The sequence below is a fragment of the Aristolochia californica genome, unplaced genomic scaffold (genome assembly GCF_029961685.1).
Source record: "Aristolochia californica isolate CCGP_79_NKW_82.1479 unplaced genomic scaffold, dmAriCali1.0.hap1 SCAF_3, whole genome shotgun sequence".
Lineage (NCBI taxonomy): Eukaryota > Viridiplantae > Streptophyta > Magnoliopsida > Piperales > Aristolochiaceae > Aristolochia > Aristolochia californica.
In genome coordinates, this window is record NW_027181992.1 from 22,406,069 (window position 1) to 22,421,456 (window position 15,388).

The 15,388-nt window shown below is 36.9% G+C and overlaps 1 pseudogene; it reads left to right on the top strand.

Annotated features, from left to right (window-relative positions):
- The first annotated feature begins 472 nt into the window (after positions 1-472).
- Positions 473-3,824, top strand: LOC137959467 (protein KINESIN LIGHT CHAIN-RELATED 2-like; annotated as a pseudogene).
- Positions 3,825-15,388: the final 11,564 nt, after the last annotated feature.

Here is a 15,388-nt window from a genome sequence, read left to right on the forward strand (position 1 = left end):
GTTAAAGTTAGGTGTTGGATCATCCCAAAATTACTAGCCAAAGTTAGAATGTGTCTTATCCCAACTAATAACTATATGAATTTTTCTTAAATTAGCCTATATGTAATTTTATTAAATGGAATTTAGGAACAAAATGTGCTATTTAGGCACCGTCAAGAGATCAAGAACAAGGTGTGCATCAAAGCAGACCTCTTTATCAAGAAATCTGCAATCAAATTAGCCAAATGATACACATGCAACCATGAGAGGGAGAAATGTGTCTAGATAGAGAGACGAAGAAACTATGAATGAAACTTCTATGGAGGGAGTGCGGTCCGCTTTACCCTTGAAATCACCACATTAAGTTCCCCTCCATGATGATGACTGCTATGAAATTATCCAAGTGATGAAAGAGACCGTGAAAAAGATAATTCTTCCATTGCAATTGAATGAATTTTCTAGCATCCAAATAAGGGTGAAGGATCTGTCCTAGATGGTGGCGGATAACTTCCCCAAGCCAGCTGGTCCGGGGCTGTTGGATGCTAACATCACTAAACATAGAAATAAAGTTTGTTGAGAAAGTTGGAAACACATAGAAGAGCAGGGAAATGTTATAGGCCGTTAGTTTGATTATCTCACATTAATTGACGATGGGCATATTAGATCACTTGTATTTGAGAATCAAATGGCAAAGCCTGGGGATGGGGATATTTTCTCTTATGATAGCAAATATGTTGATTATATTAGCCTTGACATCGGTGATCCACAACCAGTGGGGATAATGTAGTCCTCATACACAACCATAAAAATAAAAAGCATATGAAGGATCCACTACAACCTCTTGAAACCAAATTGAAGAATTGGAGGTTTCTAGCCATATATTGACTTTTGTAACTTTCATACCTTTCCCTCTCAAAATCAAACTGGTTGGTTGATTCATACAAACTTCTTCGTGTAGGTTACCATTTAGGAATCTATTTTTGATGTTGAGAGGATGAAGTTTTTGCTGAAAGTTTGCAAAAAGAGAGAGTAAAACTCTTAACAACTAAAGTTTGGCCACCAGAGAAGAAGTTTCCTCATGTCCAAATAATGACAAACACAATTTTTATAGTTGTTCACACACACAACTCAAGTTGCTAATCAATTCCCAATATTAATTTACACTTTGGTGTTTAATCCACTAAGTAAAAATCCAATGGCACTTATGATCAAAGGCCACAAAGGCTAACTATAGCAATGCTCATAGAGGGACTTAAAAAAGCATTAAACAAGCTACACAAGCATTCACAAAAATATTTTTATCAACTCAACCACAACTCAAAAGGCTATCTAATTTATGTGGTTTGAAGATTTGGTCTGAGCCTATACAAGTGGGGGTGGCATCAAATTGAGTCGAGCTCGAACCTGTCTATGTTCGAGCTGGGCTTGATTTAAATATTTTGAAATTAAGCTCGAGCCAAACCAAACTTTGTGTTATGGACTCCATAGCATCCAGAGTAGCAGGTAGACGTAGAGGGTGACTTATGTAATTTTCTTATTTTCACTTAGTGTCATTGATGTAATTTCCCTTTAGAACTATGGCTTTACATTGGCTGTGTAAGGGACGTTCCTGATCTTTATAAGGGCGTCATTTGAATGTAAAAGGAACCATTTGAGAACAGTGTAGATGAGATTGGGTTCTCTCTCTCACGAGGCCTAAGGGTGGAGCTCCTTCAAAAGCTCAAAACCTCACAACGATCCTTCCTATTCATTGTCTTCCTCCCTGTGTTAGATCCTGGCATATCAACTAGTATCAGAGCACTCAACTGAAATTCCCAACTTATATGAAGGTCAGGAACATGCTCTTGCCAAATTTGCTGGCCATATGCAATGGGGTGCTAATATGAAATGGTCGGCCAACTTGAAAATTCCATTCAGTGTTACAAGATGGGCCTGGAAATCCAAGGGTGGCTTCAGTGGACTGTAGCCTTGGGGACACCTATCTAGCTTTGGATCGATATGATGAGGCTGAGTTTGCCTATCAGAAAGCTCTTATTGCTTTCAAGTCCACCAAAGGAGGCAACCATCCGACTGTGGCTTCAATTTTTGTTCGTTTAGTAGATTTATATAACATGACTGGTCAAATAAGGGAGTCAAAATCTTACAGTGAGAATGCTCTCTGAATTTACAGTAAGCCTGCCCTGGGATCCTTGGTGAGAAGATTGGAAGTGGTCTAACTGATGTTTCTGCCATCTATGTGTCTATGAATGAGCCTGAACAGACACTCAAGTTGCTTGAAACAGCTTTAAAAATTTACAACAATGCCCTAGACCAGCAAAGCACAATTGCTGGGATTGAAGCACAGATGGGGGTGGTGTATTACATGATCGGGAAGTATTCAGATTCCTATTTTTCCTTGACGAATGCTATTAAAAAACTTCACACTAGTGGAGCGAAGAAATCTGCATTATTTGGCATTGCCCTTAACCAAATGGGGTTAGTATGTGTACAGAGATATTCGATAAATGAGGCTGCAGATCTTTTCGAAGAAGCCAAGAGCATTTTGGAACATGAATATGGACCGTATCACCCAGAGACACTAGGAATTTATAGCAATCTCACTGGTACTTATGATGCAATGGGAAGATTGGATGATGCGATTGAGGTATTGGAATATGTGGTTGGAGAATTTGGAGGCATTCCAATTGACGCTGTGGGGTTTAATTTTCTGGATCCCATGTATGCTGTTTGGCCACGAAATTTTTTTTGGATGTTGTTTTCTTTCTATACTGCTGAGACCAGCCGCCTTGCACCTCTTTCAATTTCTGCTGCCCACAGGGTTGAATGACATGTTTCATATTCTTTGCTGAAGGGAGATAGAATTCTTTTGGGTAGTCAATTTGACAACGGTGCTAACATTTTGTTTGTGGAGAATTTATATCCATTTTGCTGGGACGAATTGTTTAGTTGTGGATGAACACTACATCAGTGTGGCTATTTCTGGTCATTGTTCCAGCAGTAACAGTCCCTTTAAAACAGTTGTGTTAATTTTTTTGGATGAATTGTATGATGCTCGTCCACTGTTTCTCAAACTTCTTCCACCAGTGCCTGTTGCAAAGAAAGAAAGACCAGCAAGTGATCATACATTGAAGTCTTTTGAAAATGTGGTTCATAGATAAGCTGAAAGGCCAGTTAGGAAGGCTACCCTGATCATACATTGAAGTCTTCTGCAAATGTGGTTCATAGATAAGCTGAAAGGCCTGCTAGGAAGGCTACCCCTGAGAAGAAGAGTACACCACTGAGAGGGAAGAATACCTCTGGTCAATTAGAGAATTCAAAACCCATTGAGATTTCACAGAAGCTAGAAAGATCAGCATAGGTGGCCAAGCAGATTGAATGGTAAAGTTGGTGTGGGTGCCTTAACCTGAAGCGTGGATCTCTCTGATAGAGCTTCCAGGAGTGCTTTGTCATTTTCCATGCGATTTGTTAATGAACGTGCAGAAACGACATTGACTATCCAGAGACTAATGGCCGAGGATCTTCTCTATAACGTGTGGAATACTACTTCAGAACTCCGAGATTCTGTCACCATGAAGTGGATCACCCTCCAACAACTCAGGCGGGATATGAAGTTGGATTCACTACTTATTGAACAAATAACCTACCTTGTTGATTGGGCTGTAATGGATAGAGAGCATTCAATGTCTTTGGCTGGGGCTACTGCTGCATGGGAACCATGCACTCTCCACCTTCCTGTCACTGATGGGGTGAGGGCAGATGTACAGATGGTGAAGGATTCAATTAGTTCAGCTGATGTTTTTATGCAAGCCATGGGTTCCTCAATGTATCATTTATGTCAAGAGTAGAGGAGATGAATTCTCTGGTGTCGGACCTTGCTACCGTAGCAGCAATGGGAGAGTCATGCTTGACCAATGTGTAGACCCATTAGCTTCAATAGCAGCACTGCAGGTAGAGGAAGTAGCCTAAGAACTCACCTTATACAACTCAAAACAAGCTATGTTTCATGGGATCTATCTATCTCAGCCACTGAATGCTTGGTTACCGGTCAGAGAAATCAAGAATATACACGAGAATTATTTTGTTTCTCTTGACCTGACTGAAATGTAAGTGGGCGAACTCAAAAAAAAAAAAAAACTTCCATTTCTCTAGGTGAATGCTCTAGTTTTGTAGCCCAGAGGGCAGACACAGATATTGCGGTTGCCACTTGAGCATGGGTGGCGACGTCCGCATGGGCCCGTACACCTACCTATGATCTTGAGGGCAAGCTTGCTCTCCAGGAGGGGAGTGATGTTATGGACTCCATAGCATCCAGAGTAGCAGGTAGACGTAGAGGGTGACTTATGTAATTTTCTTATTTTCTCTTAGTGGCATTGATGTAATTTCCCTTTAGAACTATGGCTTTACGTTGGCTGTGTAAGGGACGTTCCTGATAAGGGCGTCATTTAAATGTAAGAGGAAGCATTTGAGCATAGTGTAAATGAGATTGGGTTCTCTCTCTCACGAGGCCTAAGGGTGTAGCTCCTTCAAAAGCTTGAAACCTCACAGCGATCCTTCCTATTCATCGTCTTCCTCCCTGTTTCCGGGCATATCACTTTGAGCCTATAATTGTAATCAAGCTCGAGCCCAATAATTTTAACGGAGTTCAAGTCTAGCTCGAGCTGAGTTTGAGCTCCAATGAAATAAAGGGGGAGAGGTAGAGCTCGAGCACCAACTGATAACAACATTGGAGTCCCCTTCTATGAGCACCTTTTCATTGTTTAGATTTCATTGGTTTCTCTTTCTCTTTTTACCCAGACAATGCTAATTTCATAGCATAAAATATAATTGTTGAGTTATCAGTGGCAAACAAAATCAACAAGAGCACTTAGTTTCACATAAACATGCCTGATAATATTATAATCATAAGAAGTATTTGATCTTCTATAAAGTCACAAACTAAATTTAGTTTCCATTAAAATATAATAATCAATCATAATGGGCGTATCAACTGCTATACCTACCACAATGTTAAATAATTAGCATATAGACGAGAAAATGTTAACCACCAGTATCCTACTGGCTATGAAACTTTATAATTAATAACAAAGACTGGCTAGGGCAGGAATTGGGTTACGTTCAAAGCTGGATATTTTCTTTTGTGATAGACAATATGCTGATTATTTTAGCCTTGACATTTGAGGAAGAAGCTGTAATAGGTAAGGATCCAATCTCATCTTGCTAGTTTTTTTTAATTGAATTTTACATTTTTTACTCTTTGGTTTAGCATTTCCTATGACTATATATGTTTCTTTTGCACTTTTAAATATCATGCTCTAGAAACTATACATAGCCTGGTAGTTGATAAGAAGATGAAGATATGTTTGAATAGTAAGATGCCACAACAGTGTTCCCCTAATTTAGGGAGTACTGTAAAAATTGTGAGGAATTGATTAAAGCTCATCTAACATACTCTAAAAAAATTTATATGAATAGGCGAGACTCTCACATTCACTTTTATTTTTTTGGTGAAAGGGGTGAAAATTTTTATATTAAAAAGGAATTGAAAGTCCAAAGAAGCTCACCCAAAATTTGAGAACTATGTGATTAGGATAAAAGTTGTATTTAAAATAACATTTTAAAGAGGCTCTTGCATGGCTCCTTGGATATGGGATCACTATCTTGATATAATCATTGTGATTTCTACTGCTTCATGGCAATCTAAAAATTTGGACTCTACAAGCAAAGCAAAGACTTTAAACAAGGACTATTGATTCTTTAGGTGTTTGTTGAGTTTCCATAATCTGTCAAAAAAAATGAGGTAACTTATTTAGATGTTATTCTAGATGAAGTCAACCTGGGTTTTAAGAGCTAATGTGTGCCTTATAGAGACTTATCTTTGAGCAGGGCAGATGGGTCTCATCTCTCTCTCTTCTAGGGCAAGGATCTCTCTTGGTTGTTTGCAACTTCTTGTTCAAGGGAGTTGGTGAGGGTGGGTGTGTTGTGTAGGAGGGAAGAGAGGGGAGAGGGGGGTGGGGGTGGGGGAGGGGAGGGGGGTGTGACTGTCCTTTGCCTGATTATGTTGGTTATTTATTTTGAGGTGTTTGGGGATGTGAGTTTGAAGCTTATAGTAAAAAAAATAAAACTAGAAAATTGAAGGAAAGGAGTTTGATTTTACTTCCTTGATGGTGATTTTGGTCCATCAATTTCGGAGTGTTGATAATATATACTGTACTATGGCTGGTGAAAAGCATGGTTGTTTTATGTTCCTCTGATAGAACCAGATAAAGCTTCAGTTTTTTAAGCGCTGATGAGTTTGCATTTTGCATTCCCCTTTCTTAAGTGTTCTTGATTTCAATCTAGGGCTAAGAGGTGCCTTCTTCTTTTCTATCTGTTCTTGATTTGGCTTTGCAATGACAACAACATGTTTCTCTTGGAATATAACCCAATTTTTTTTGGACCTCTTAAATTTTCTGTTATAGCTTGAGATTTAAATTGAATAATCAGATAATTGAACCAGATGTTGAGAGGGGTGGGGGGGGTGGGGAGGGGTTAATCTATTTGATTTATTGGATGCACATAAGATGCATAAATCCATAAATCCAAAACATAGAGAGGAGGCAAAACATTATGCAATGATTTATGTGAGTTGGACCATCCTAGAGCCATTTTTTGGTAGTTCTGTAGGTTGATATGGGACATTTCCATTCTATTTACTGATGGTAAAGATTTACTGCATTTTGCATGGATGTCTTTCATTTAGGGTCCTAAATGGGTTAAATCTTGAAAAGGTTGTTTAGTTACCCATTCAATTTGTCTTTACCTATTCTATTATCTGTTTCATTTGGAATGGCTAAAAGGTGTTTTGTTACCTATCTATTTATCCAATCAGTTGTGGATAAACGTGTAATAGTAAATAGTGTGTTGGAAGGTTTGCCCAAGCCCACATGACCAAGGTAGGCCCACATATGTAAGAGTATTATAAGATGGGCCACATGACCAAGGAAGGCCCACAAGATTGGCCCAAACACATAAGAAGTAGACCCACCATGATTACCACAAGTTGACATCCTTATAACATAAGTTGGAAGATCAAGAGGGACTCGCAAAGGTATTTTTATCTTATGGTCATGTCCTAGAAGAGTTTTAGTCTAAGTTATGTTTGTTTTTTATCTATACTTATTTAATTATACTATGACTTATCTTTAAGTTTTAGAGTTTGGGTGTAATTGGGACAAAGGTAGTTTTATTGTAATTAGACTCTACAACCTTCCTCTATTATAAATAGAGGTTCATGTACTCTGATTATAATATGTTAATGAAGTCAATGAAGTATTTCTCTTGTCCAAAAATTCAACATAGTGTAAGAAACAACTTAAGAAATATGTAATTATTGTTAACTTATAAACATATTAAAATATTTAATAAATATATAATTAATGAATTTATAACTTGTTAAATTTGGTCAAGGGCCATCCTAAATTGACTTTTCCAAAAAATCCCAACTACTAACCACATAAGGGTGCAAGATCTGCCCCTGATGGTGGCGGATAACTTCCCCAAGCTAGCTGGTTCGAGGTTGTTGGATACTAATAGCACTGAACGTAGAAATAAAGTTGGTAGAGAAAGCTAGAAACCTGTAACCATCCATTATCTTCTCAACTCAATGAATTCATGGTTTTCTAGTACCTAAGGAGGACTTGAATGTTCAGGTGTCTTTTGTAACTAGTAATTGCTAGCCCAAGAGCTAGTAGCTGGCATGGCATATCCTTCCCGTCCCCTGACTATGGAAATTTGGTCTCCCCCTCTGATGAGCCACTATAAATTACATTTTGAAGGTAGTGCATTTGGATTCCTTGGTCGTGTGGGATTTGGTGGAGTTATCCATGATGGTAATGGTTGTTTAATTTTTACCTTCGTTGGGCCAATAGTAATCTTCAATTCTACCTCTACTGAATTCTCTAGTTTGTTTAATGGGCTGCAGATTTTCAAACATCATCTTATGGGCCCCCTCTGTATTGAAGGTGATTCTAAAATTGTCATTAACTGGTGTGCAAAATCAACTCCTCCCCCTTGGCGGCATTGGGATATTTTTTTACATATGTAATTTAATTTCTCTTATAAACTGTAAGTAGAAGCACATTCCTAGATCAACTAACCATTTAGCTGACACTCAAGCTCAGTTCGGTGTTTCACTCCAACACCTTGTTGTGGAAGAAGACCCTTTTTAGCTAGGTATTGTACTTTTTCCTCTTTTAATAGTTCGTACATCTTCATTAAAAAAAGTATCTAGCCCAAGACAAGAAAATCATATAGAAGTATCAAAATAGAATACTTTCCTAAAAAAATAACTTTCCAAAAATAGAAATTCTTCTTCCATCATTTACATATCTTCAATTTTTTAGATGAATTTCTTCTTCCACTAGTAAACCATGTACTACATCAGATGCCATGATTCTTTATGATGTACTTGGCAGTAGATTCCTCTTTGAAAGAATCAAGACCTTATTGTTATATTTCATTGTTTCATTGTGTTTGTTGAAGTTTTTGCTTTTTTGTGGGTTGCTATGATTATTCATTCTTAAACTCTCTTTGTTTCCACTATCAAGGTCATGAAAAAACTAGAACTTGGTTGACTATATTTTATTCTATAGTTGAGAATGTCGACCTGTCATTAGTTTGGTTTCCTGGTAACTAGATTTTGGGCAATTTGTGTACAATTTTTTACAAATTTAGTGTCGGAAGAAGCATACTTACGTCTGTCCGCAGTTCAAAGAAAAAGGTATATGTCCACTAGGCTAATATAATCAGCATATTTGTCCATCACAAAGAAAAGAAAAGAAGCAAGTGTGGAAAGCGGAAATGCATAGAAGAGTAGAGAAATGGCAGAGACCGTTACTTTGATTGTCTCAAGTTGATTGATGGTGAGGGTATTAGGTCGCTTGTATATGAGAATCAAACGACTGAGCTTGGGGGTGGGGATATTTTATTTTGTGATAGACAACATGCTGATTATTTTAGCCTTGACATCGATGAGGAAGGGGATTCATTTAATATTATTGGCTGGATGAAGAGAAAATCTTCCTATCCTTGGATGATCTCTTACATATTTTATGAAATTATTGATATTTTCTCCAACATAAATGTACAGTGGAGGTATGCAATGACAATAGTATTTCAGATACTTCAAGTAGAGAGGATATAGCAAGATCTTCTCTCTTTGTAGGAAACTCTTCCTCTTCTTTTTATGGTTTGTGGATTTCCTCTCCCTCATAAAGCAATAAAAGCCCAAAATTTTCACCTTCTCCAAAAAAAAAAGTTGGAAAGTCTGGAATAGACACAAATTAAATGCACACATATTAGAGCCCTTAAAATGATGTCAATATCTGAGATAGTACAATTTTATCATTGAAGATGGTGTGAACATATTTGATAGAGGTGAATTGTAGCATTGAGAGAACTATCTGCAGTTCTGGTTGGATGACTTATGAGAAAACAGAATGAAAGCTGATTGAAAGAGGACTTGTATAGAGTTTATAAAGCTCTTAGAATGTTGTGGTTAGGAGTGTATGACCTTTTAGTGAGAATTGTCTACATCTATAAACGATTTATATGCTGACTCTTATAGAATTTACCAAACGGAGATGGGTCTTGCTAAGTTATCACTTTGGGGTGTTTAAATTGAGAGTTGCTGGTTTATTTTTAGTTGGCAGCTGATTCATATTTTCATAATAGCTTGAGAGTGTTATGTTATTACACTGATTTCGCCCTATATTCTGCTTTATAGGAAGCTACAATGCATTTGTTGCATCAGAGAAGAAAAAGAGAGGGCAGAGTAGTGTGGATTTTGTAGGCTCATATACAGTTGAAGGAAATTGTTCCAATGGTAACTTTGCCCATGATATTAATCTACGGCCAGGTGAAAGCATCAACATAAGCAACATCCCTTGTGGTTTTATTTGTATTACCTGTTCTTTTGGTAGTTCTATGAACTTCCATGTAAATGCATGACCTAATGATTACAGTTGGGACTATCCAACTATCCTTGTATGATGAATTTAGCTAGTTGTGTTTTGGTAAAGAAATATTCCTGCAAAAAGATATTTGGAGCTGGGACCACTGGGCTATTTTTACAAGCTTGTGTGGCTTTGCCTTTTGATATTGGGCCTCAAATGTTTTTCTTTAACAACTATGGACACAAAGGAATATAAGTGATAGCTTATGAGCTTAATTATTTGCTACATCGTGTGTTCTTACATGCATTATTACCTATGGTTCATTGTCTTTCTAGGAGAAAGGATCATTCGCCTTGGTTCCGATCATTATAAGATGGATGCATCTAATAAGACACTCTTTAGGATCTCAAGTAGGATTAACTTGTAACAGAGCTTGAACCTTCATCATCTTCTTCTTCTTTTTTCATGTCCTCATGGATTAAAACATTTCCTATACATGTTATGTACCTGTATTTTCATTGATGACCAATTTGGATTTACTTGCATAAATCATATTAAAGCTCTAAATCTACCAATGGCATCGAGTGGGATTAAATCGTAATAGAACTTGAATTTTATTTTCTTTGTGTCCTCATAGTGTAAAACATTTCTCTTGGAAGATCATGTTGTTGTGTTCTTGTTGATGGTCAAATTGGATATTCTTGGTAAGTCATACTAAGGTTCTAAAACAACTTGCGTTGTTGTAGATGATGTTGTCCTTTGTTTTCCCATTTGATGTTTTGTGATTGAAGCAGCTGATTGTGAAATTTAGTTTCGAGGATTTTAAAGTTGTTCTATATGCAGGCGAGAAAATGTCAACTGCCATTGATGGAGCTAGAAGTGATTCCACAAAATGTTTTGAGCAAGAAGTTTGTTGATCAACAAGGATGAGTATGAGAAAATCCATATGTTTATTTTAAAATTCATATGTTTATACATTTAGGAGAGATATGAAATCAATATGTAACTACTGGCATTATACTTTGAAGGATCAAAACATATGGATGCCAATTCTCTCATGTGTTTGCATGTGCTCTTGTACAACCTTTGCTCTATATGCTGCATGTAATAGTTTATGAGAATTAATGTTTTGTAACATATAAATTCATACTGGAAAGGGAAACAACCTTGTTAGGGATACAAGAAAGCTGAAAGACATATTGGCAAGTAAGAAGGTCAGATGGAGCTTGGATACTGCAACATTGAAGTTGGCAAAAATGCAAGATTACTGCCTATTATTTACTAGATTTGGAAAGTGCAGCAAGGAAAATGGGAAGTGTGCATATATTCATGATCTAAATAAGAGTGTAGAGTGAAAAAAATTTCTTAAGGGCGTGTGTTTGGGTCTTAATTGCAAGCTGACCCATAAGGTAGGATCGTTATTTTTTTAGGCGATTTGGCCATGATAAGCTAGCCTTCCACCCGCCTATTCTGGTCATGGGTATACATAAGATTGGAAGGCCAATAAATGTATGTCCAACATATTGAATAGGCTCCATTGTGCCCATAGCTTCCTTATAGTTGGTATCATTGTATTCTAAAATGAAGGTTTACAGTGTGTTTACTATCTACTTGATAAGCATTGAGTAGATTCTTAGGTCATGCTGTCACGAAGTTCTCTCTCCTCCCTCCTCTCCACACTCACTCACCTACTTAAACCCTAAAAATCATGGGCTTGGAATCTGGACAGAGGAGTTGTACTTGTGTAGGTTCACTGCAAGCTACTCAATGGCTAATGTCTTTTTTGTTTTGTTGGGAATTTTCAATTATTTTCTTTGGTAACCTGTGTGATGAGTTTTATATTGTTGGTCATTCCAAAAAGAATGCAGAATTGCTCTCTTTTTTGCAAGGAAGGCACTGTCCACTGCTTCATATTGTCTGCCAATCATTGTTGAAGTTTCAATATGTAGGCTAGTTTGACACTTTCTTTACAGGGTTATGTACAAAAGAGAATTGTCCATATTAGGCATGCAAATGTAAATCCCAGGGCTACTATTTGTGAGTGTTTCCCTAGGGGCTATTGTGCTGATGGAAAAGTTCATAATAAGCTTAAACATAGTTGTGACAATCAAAAACCTCATGTGTAAAGAAAGTAGCCACTAAGGAAACCTTCACAAACAATAGCTCTGGGGTTTACATTTACTTACCTATACGAACAATTCCCATTTGCACATAACCCTGTAAAGAAAGTGTAAAACTAGCCTGCATATTGAAACTTGAACAATGATGGGCACAAATATGAAGCAGTGGACAATGCTTACATACCTTACAAAAATAAGAGCAATCTTGCATTCTTTTTGGAATGACCTAAAAAATAAAATTCATCACACAGGTTATCAAGGAAAATAAATTGAAAATTCCAAACAAAACAAAACATATATAAGGCACTGAGTAGCTTTCAGTACATCTACACAACAACTCATCCATCTAGATTCTGGGTCCATGATTTTAAGGGTTTATGTAGGTGAGTAGGTGTGGAGAGGAGAGCGGAGAGAGAACTTCATCACTGCTCGACTTAAGAATCTACTCAATGATTAATAAGCAAACAGTAAACACACTATGGGCACACGGGAGCATATTCAAGATTTTGGACATACATTTTTTTGCTTTCCAATCTTATGTATACCTATGACCAGAATAAGTGGGTGGAAGGCTTGCCTATCATGACCAAATTACCTAAAAAATAAGTATCGTACCTTATGGGTCAACTTGCAATTAAGACCCAAACACACTCCCTTAATAAATTTTGTGCACTCTACAATCTTATTTGGATCATGAATATATGGACACTTCCCTTTTTCCTTGTTGCACTTCCCAAATCTAGTACAAAATAGGCAGTACTTCTGCTTTTTTTTGCCAACATCAATCTTGTGGTATCCATGCTCCATTTGACCTTCTCGCTTGACAATATGTCTTTCAGCTTTCTTGTATCCCTAACAAGATTGTTTCCCTTGCCAGTATGATTTTTATGTTACAAAACATTAATGTACATAAACTATTACTTGCAGCATATAAAGAAAAGGTTGTACAAGAGTACATGCAAACTCATGGGAGAATTGGCATCCATATGTTTCAAGCCTTCATAGTATAATGGTTGTAGTTCCATATTGATTTCATTTCTCTCTCCAAAATGTATAAACATATGAATTTGAAAGTAAACACATGTATTTTCTTCTCATACTCATCCTTGCCGATCAACAACCTTCTTGGCTCAAAACATTTTGTGGAGTCACTTCCAACTTCAATATCAGTGGTTGTTGACATTTTCTCACCTACATATAGAACAATTTTAAAAGCCTTGAAACTAAATTTCACAATAAGCTACTTCAATCACAAAACATCAAATGGGAAAACATATGCAAACATCATCTACTACAACGCAAGTTATTTTAGAGTCTTAGTATGATTAAGCAAGAATATCCACATTGACCATCAACAAAAACACAACAACATTATCTTCCAAGGGAAATGTTTTACACACTGAGGACACAAAGAAAATAAAATAAAGTTCTATTAAGAGTTAATCCCACTTGATGCCATCGACAGATTTAGAGCCTTCGTATGATTTATAAAAGTAAATCCAAATTGGCCATCAATGAAAATACAGGAACATAACATGTATGGGAAATGCTTTAATCTATGAGGACATGAAAAAAAAGAAGAATAAGATGATAATGATGATGAAGAAGCTTCAAGCTTTGTTACAAGTTAATCCTACCTTAGATCCTAACAAGTGTCTTATTAGATGCATCCATCTTATAATGATCGGAACCAAGGCGGAGGATCTTTTCTCCTGGAAAGACAATGAAACTCATGTAATAATGCATGCAAGAAAACATGGTGTAGCAAATAATTAAGCCCATAAGCTATCGCTTATATTCCTTTGTGTCCATATCTATTATAGCAAAAAAATTGAAGCCCAATATCAAAAGCCAAAGCCACACAAGCTTGTTAAAATAGCCCAGTAATCCCTGCTCTAAATCTCTTTTTGCAGGAATATTCCTTTACCAAAACCCAACTAGCTAAATTGGTTAAACAATGATAGCTAGACAAACTTTTAAAAAGGATAGCTGGATAGGGTTTGGGCCTACTCTCGACCCAGTTAGGCCAGATAGGCCATTCTGACCCATTCATAGTCCCAACTGTAATCCTCAGGTTTTGCATTTATTTGGAAGTTCTTAGAACCGCCAAAAGAAGTTGTTATAAAAATAGAACCACAAGGGATGTTGCTTATGCTGATGCTTTCACCTGGTCATAGATTAATACCATGGGCAGAGTTACCGGTGGAACAATTTCCTTCAACTGTATATGAAACTACAAAATCCACACCACTTTGCCCTCTCACTTTCTGCTCTGATGTTGTAAATGCATTGTAGCTTTCTACAAAGCAGAATATAGGGAAAAATTAGTATAATAACATAACACTCTCAAGCTATTATACAAATATGAATCGGCTGCCAACTAAAAATAAAGCAGCAACTCTCAATTTAAACATCCCAAAGTGATAACTTAGTAAGACCCATCTCTGTTTGGTAAATTCTCTCAGAGTCAACATATAAATCCTTTATAGATGTAGAAAATTCTCTCTAAAAGGTCATACACTCCTAACCACAACATTCTAAGGGCTTTATATCAACAATACAAATCCTCTTTCAATCATCTTTCATTCTGTTTTTCTCATAAGTCATCCAACTAGTATTGCGGATAGCTTTCTGAATGCTACACTTCACCTCTATCAAATATGTTCATACCATCTTGAATGATAAAATATTACTATCTCAGATATTGACACCATTTTAAGGGTTCTAATATGTGTGCATTTAATTTGTGTCTATTCCAGACTTTCCACCTTTTTTTTTTTTTTTGAGAAGGTGATTATTTTTTTGGCTTTTATTGCTTTAAGAGGTAATCAAATACATACTAGAGGGAGAGGAAATCCACAAACCTTAAAAGGAATAGGAAGATTTTCCTTCAAAGAGAGAATATCTTGTTATATCCTCTCTAGTTGAAGTATTTGAAATACCATTGTGTGTGCATGCCTCCATTGTGCATTTATGTGGAGCAAATATCAATACTTTCATCAAATATGTGAGAGATCCTCCAAGGAGAGGAAGTGTTCCTCTTCATCTAGCCAATGACATTAAATGAATCCCGTTCAACAATCAATGGTGGTAGAAGTGCTCGGAGAAGATCTCAATTACTTGAAAAAGGCCAAGCTTTCTTCTTTGAATAAGTCACGTGCACCAAAGGGGCCTGAGAAAAAGACCTTTCCGGCTTGACTTAAACCCTGATTATAAAGAAGCCAGAAAGGCCTTTTGGTTCAGATTCCAAGGCAACAAAGCTGCCCCTCTTCCAGAACTCTTTTTTCTCTTCTATTTTTCTCCCCAAATCACATATTTTTTATGGTATTAGAGTAGTAAAGCAAGTCTTGGTCAAGT